At 35.8% G+C, this 6,336-nt stretch overlaps 1 pseudogene; it reads left to right on the top strand.

Annotated features, from left to right (window-relative positions):
* LOC105037352 (uncharacterized) overlaps window positions 1-5,895 on the top strand; it is a 45,553-nt pseudogene extending 39,658 nt beyond the window's left edge.
* The last annotated feature ends 441 nt before the right edge of the window (window positions 5,896-6,336 follow it).

The following is a 6,336-nucleotide window of genomic DNA, read 5'->3' as shown; positions in this document are numbered from 1 at the left end:
AGTGTCCCATTAATGAGACTGCATTTTTTTGAGATAGGCTCAAAATCTTCACTAAGATATTCTCCTCCTCGATCTGATCGAAGAACCTTTATGGATTTTTTGTACTATTTTTCTACTTCATATCTGAATTCTATGAACTTTTTAAGGCTTCAGACTTTTGGTGCATCAGATACACAAAACCATACTGTGAATAATCATCGATAAAGGTTATGAAGTAGATATAGCCACCCTTAGCTTCTACATCAAATGGATCACACACATCAGTGTGTACCAGAGCTAATATCTCAGTGGTCCTTTTCTCTTTCCCACCAAAAGTAGCTTGGCTATTTTTCTTGAAGATATGATTCATAGACTGGATAAGACTCAAAAGTCAATAGTCAAAAAGATCATCTTTTTTCAGTTTGTTGAGTCTATCCTCTCTAATATGGCCTAGCCTAAGGTGCCACAGATATTTTTGACTGATCCTATCTCTAATCTCTTAGACTCTATGGCATTCACAATTTGCCTCGTTAATGTTTACACTTGTATCGGTATGCAAATGGTAAGACCGTTAATCAAGAAAGCACGTGCCATAAGTTTTATTTTTAAAATAAATAGAACACATGTTTTATTGAATAGAAATTATAATTATCCTGTGCCAGCACAGAGATAGAAATCAAATTTTTACTGGCTACAAGTACAAAGTAACAGTCTTTCAAAAATAAACTAAATCCTAACAGTAGTCACAGAGGGTAGGTTCTAATGGCCATAGTAGCAACTCTTGCTCCATTGCTGACGGAGAGCGATCTTACCTTCCTCAGCCCTTCTTCCAAAACCCCTGCATTGAAGTGCACAAATGAGTACTTGAACCAGAATTAAGAACCCAACTAGAAGAAGAGGAAACCGTTAGGTTAGTTTCTATAACCAGTAACTCAAACGTACCTTCAGAAGCCCATCCTTCTTTCTGTTCTTGATAGTTGCTAGGTAGGCCGGACAGTTCCTTCTCCAGTGGCCTTCGACATTACAATGAAAATATTTTTCTTTATCGTCGCCTTCTTCGAAACTTGTTTCTTGGGCTTGGCCTCGTTCTTTTGCTTCTTTGTAGATTTTTTCTTTTTTTGAAAGAAGACTTCCTTTTGGAGGAAGCCCGCTCCACAGTTAGAACTGTGCCCTTGAACTTTTCAAAGTGCCCTTTGCAGTCACCAACATATTCAATAACTCTGGCAAAGTAGCATCAATCTTATTCATATGATAGTTTATAATGAACTATCCATATGAGTCAGGAAGAGACTGGAGGATCAGATCCACCTGCAGTTCCTTGTCTATGTTCATACTGAGCTTCTGAAGCTTCTCTATGTCCTTGATCATTATCAAACAATGATCACTGACGGCCTGCTCATCATGCATCTTTGCTCTGAAAGGTCTTCGGGAGACTTCAGAGCTGTGCGACTCTGTTTACCATACAACTCTTGCAAGTGAACTAGCATTTCTTTGGCAGTCCTCATGTCTTCATGCTGTTGCTGAAGATCATTGGATATGGACGCTAAGATGTAGCACTTTGCTTTGTTATCTTCGTCCATCCACTTTTCAAGTGTAGCTCATTGATCAGCGAATGGGTGAGCTGGTAACTCAAGCACTTTCTGATCGAGGACATGGGTGAACTTTTCAGAATTGAGAATGATTCTCAAATTTCGGACTAGTCTCTGTACTTGGTGCCGATCAACCTATTTGTATCGAGAATTCTGGCTAAAGAATTTAAACTCGACATGGTTATCTACAGAGAATAGTTTCTAATTAGATTTTATACTTATAATATTATTTATTTTAGAAACTTTAAAAATAAATAAAAAATTCTCATTATTTTCTCGAATCTCTCATACTCCTCAGGTGGAGAAACGAAAACCTATATGCGATCGATTTCAAGTGGGTACTGCAGTCTCATTAATCTATACACACCTCACCTAACAGTTATTGGTGAGTACAGATCGATGAGTGGACAATACTTTATCCATTGCTTCACTAAGCAAGATACAACGGGATAGGTCTCTAAGTCCTGTGGCCTCACCTAACAGTTATTGGCATATTCCTTAGTTAAGTCAAACCCATCATTTACCAGCGAGTGCAAAGCCGTGATTAGGATCCTTACTTAATAGTTATTGGGTCCAACCCCATCTCTACCACGAGACATCATATGTCAATAGAGTGATTGTACCTTTTCGATGCAATCAAACCACTGTAACCAGCCGAGAACGATCAACGCCAGGAAGGCATCCGTATCTCTACAATGATGGAAGACCTCTAGACTTAATATTTAATGAGAAGATTTGGATTTAGATCTCTTCTAAATCAACAGATCTGATATCCGACTGATTAAATTAGATTAGCATATCAATATGTCTAACCAGCCTAGCTGGTATGGGTGAACTCGAATCAACAAGTAACCTAATACGAAACTAAATCTCTCAATATGGTCAAGTAAGTTAAGATGCATGGCGATCCCTCCGTTACTTTCCTTAGACACCAATCAAAATTGATCAGGTCAGACAACGAAACCAATTAAGTAACCACCATCTAAAAACTTGCTTTAGACATCAAATTGGTCGATTAGAATCGATTAAATTAACCTATTGAAATGGGTCTGAGCCTCTGAGCCAAATTTTGGTCTTGAGTCAATCAACTCACATTAAAATATGAATCAATATGACCAACTACAACTAAAGTCGACTTTGAACCCCTTTGATCTAATCCCAATCATCCATCGAGGTTCAATCAACTGCTCAAAATCAAAAAATAGGTTTTAGCCTGATCTAATCAATTAGATCCTAATTGTAGTTTGATCACTTAAATCTAATTTGTTCAACCCATACTCACATGCAACAACTTAATTTTAGATATAAAAATAATTTTAGATTATATTTCATTGCATGCTATTAATGGCTTATGATCTTGAAACTGTTTCAGATCTAAACCTAATTTCATATATCGAATATATGTAGTTTCATATCTAAATTAAATATGCATCACAAATACATTAATTTCAGATCTAAAACTAAATTTACATATATCAAATATATATAAAATCAGATCTAAAATAATGATTAAAATATTTTGAAAGCATCTTTTTAAAAATTGATTCACATCAAACTAGGACAACCTTTACAATATAGGGGTAAACCCTATATCAGGATAACCTTATACCATTTTGATGTGAACTTTTAATCATTCTAATTTCAGATCTAAATCAAAAATAAACATATCATATATGTTAATTTTCAGATCTAAAAGATTTGATTTAATTATTTCAAAAATAATTTTTAAAATCAATCAATCTCGTGCTAGGACAACCTTTGCAGTATAGGGGATAAACTCTATACCAGGACAACCTTATATCAGCACAAAATTAATTTTAAATTATTTAAACTTTCAGATCTAACCTAAAAATCAGATCATATGTGTTTCAAAAAATCTGGCTCTGATACTACTGATAGAAAATAGTGTAGGCAGCATGTGTAGATTTTAAAATTTTAAAAATATGTAGAGAAAAATAAATCAGGTTAAACCCTTTAACCTCACATGCAAGATATTAGATCTAAATCTACCCAAGTCCAGAAGAAAATACATATAATTAATCTAGAATTTAAGAAAAATATGAGATCATATCTCATTACCTTTGCGCGTGTAGAAATTTATCGCTTTAGATGATCTCGGATTCATAGAAGATGGAGCCGCACACGTATTCGGCCTCTACGGGTATCCATCGAGATTAATCTCGAATTTTTTTCTCGTAGAAGATTTTTTTTTCTCAAGAAGAATCTTAACCTTGAGAATTCTGATCAACTCTTTTGATCTTAACTGAGAGATCAACTTTTTGATTTGCAGCATTCTTCTTCTTCTCCTCGATCCTTGATCTCTAAGTCACCAGAACTCCTTCTAAGCATGTGGAAGAGAGAACACCCAACCTTTGGGCATAGAAAGGAAGAATATGAGAGAGAGGATGTGTGGAGATGGAGAGAGGGAAGGTTTTCTTGATGAAAATCAATACTAAGAAATCTTAGAGATCTTCCTTTAAATAGACATAAGCCCTGACACATATTAGAAACACTGTCATCTTAAAAAGGTAGATCCTTATCTCATAAAAATTTTTTATTTTTTAAATATAATTTATGTCAAATAAAATCAGATATAAAAGGTAATTAATCAGCCCTTTTAAGCACATACAATAGCCATCCATGGAATACATGTCAGGTGGTTGGGACGCCAACTCTTGGCACCCCACAAAGGGATCTCTAGCCATAAGAGATGGGGCATGGACCCCACCCTCTCTCCTTTGCGTCATGACACATAAGAGGGGGTGGGCCCCTATAGGATATGGCGCTCAATAATTTTCAAAAAAAAAATTATGCTACCCATTCTTCCATCTATTCCACATGCATACTTAGAGATAATTAGGAGATATGGAAGATATAATGTTAGAATAATTATGCCAACTAATTGACTTAATTAAATTCTCTTAGACTTATAATTAAGAGCCCAATTAAATCCAAATGAATTTATATTAAGTTCAAGGCTATGGACTTGATCAAATCAAAGTCCCGAGAAGAATTAAGTCCAATTGGAACTTCATAAGTTCAATTGGCAAATTCGAGATTAAATCCCTTAATGTGTGACCCCATAGGTTCCATTCTATCTGGTAGTGAGATATATTGTGATCTCTATCACAATATCATCGAAACTCTTTTCGGTGGATTGGAACATTTTTAATTCTATCCTTCAAGAGCCATCGATCATCAAGATGACGTCCGATGAGTCTCACAATCTACCAGTGACACCTAGCAATATGTAGTGGTGACCCAGTAGAATGAAAATATGAATCTCTAGGTGTAGTTATCATATGATTTAGTCCTTTTATCGTGAGTCCTGACTTGACGGAGGTCATGGAGAACTCATCAAATCCCATCGTCAGTCTTATGTAAGATTGGTTCGACTCAAGTTCATTTGTGAATCCCATGAAAACTCTTTTCCGGTATTCATACTTACTTTGGTCAAAGACTTTCTGAACTCAATCTCGCAAATCACATAAGACTTCTCCTTTTCTACCAAGGTCGATAAATTTCATCTAGGTGCATCCTACTTCAAACAGCAAATCTGGACCTACTGAAGCCAACATACACAACAAGAACCCGAATGGCTAGGACCAAGAGAACGTGCAGTCAAACTCAGTAGCCTCACTGCGAGTAGCCAATATTATCACAGGTCAAAGGACCACTCATACCACTGCAGCATCGAGAAGACCACTAATGAGTGAGTAGACATCCATATGGTTCTTGTGTTGGTTATGCTCAGTGCAAGTTGTTCTCTAACAACCACCTGCACCTTCACTCAAGTGTCTCTACACTGCAGACTCAAGACTCATCTACCTATAAGAGAGATGAACCGTGCACCGATCTCAAATGGATTGATCACTGTCCTCCGTGATGATCCCTTACTCGAGAGCATTTAGAAATCAACCACTAATTAATGTATGTTTCAAATTCTTAACTCTTTAAAAATATACAAAAATCATCTTTGTTAATTTCTAGGATAAATCATGGATACATAAGCATGATTGGAAAGAAAAAGCCCTTTATTTATAATGAAAGTATTACAAGTATAAATTTAGGCCCTGAAAATACATAATGTGTCATCCAATAATTGACTTCTATGGCACAAATCTAACAAGAGGCTCACAGGAATTCATGGCATGTGCTTCTTGATGCTACTGCACTTGTTGTAGGGAAGGATCGATTGAGCCTTGCGCTCCATAGACCGGATTTTCTACTTTGTACTCTTGATAACACACATGCTCACCCTAGCAAGATAACTTGTCTATTGGTGAGGAGGAAGTCCTTTGATACTTCAGTCTCAGGTTCAACCTAATTGTCTTGCTTAAGGGTTAGATTGGCTGCACTCTATGTACTTTTATGTGCTTTAAATGGAGATGATATCACTAAAACAATACAGAATTTGGGTTTCCTTTGTATTAAATCAATACCATGTTTGGTTTTAGGAGAAAAGGTATAACTTCTCAAATGTGGAAAAAAGAAAAGGAAAAAGAAAAAAATTTATAATTCATGTCTACTGGTAGGGAACTCATGTAGATTAATTTATGTATGTCGGGGTGCTAAAAGTCTTTTAATTATCAAAAGCATGTACTTTGCTGCATAACTTGGAAGCAAACAGAAGCATAAGTTCTGTTGCAGGGCTATTATATTACTGTTTTTCTCTAAAAGAACTATATCATCAATAACATCTTCACTATTGCAGTATAGTTGCATTTAAAGTGATAATTCAGGCAAAATTTTTCTGAACATAGCTGGT

Source organism: Elaeis guineensis, chromosome 1, assembly GCF_000442705.2.
Source record: "Elaeis guineensis isolate ETL-2024a chromosome 1, EG11, whole genome shotgun sequence".
Classification (NCBI taxonomy): Eukaryota; Viridiplantae; Streptophyta; class Magnoliopsida; order Arecales; family Arecaceae; genus Elaeis; species Elaeis guineensis.
The sequence above is the reverse complement of the archived record's forward strand: the minus strand, read 5'-3'. Positions and strand labels throughout refer to the sequence as shown.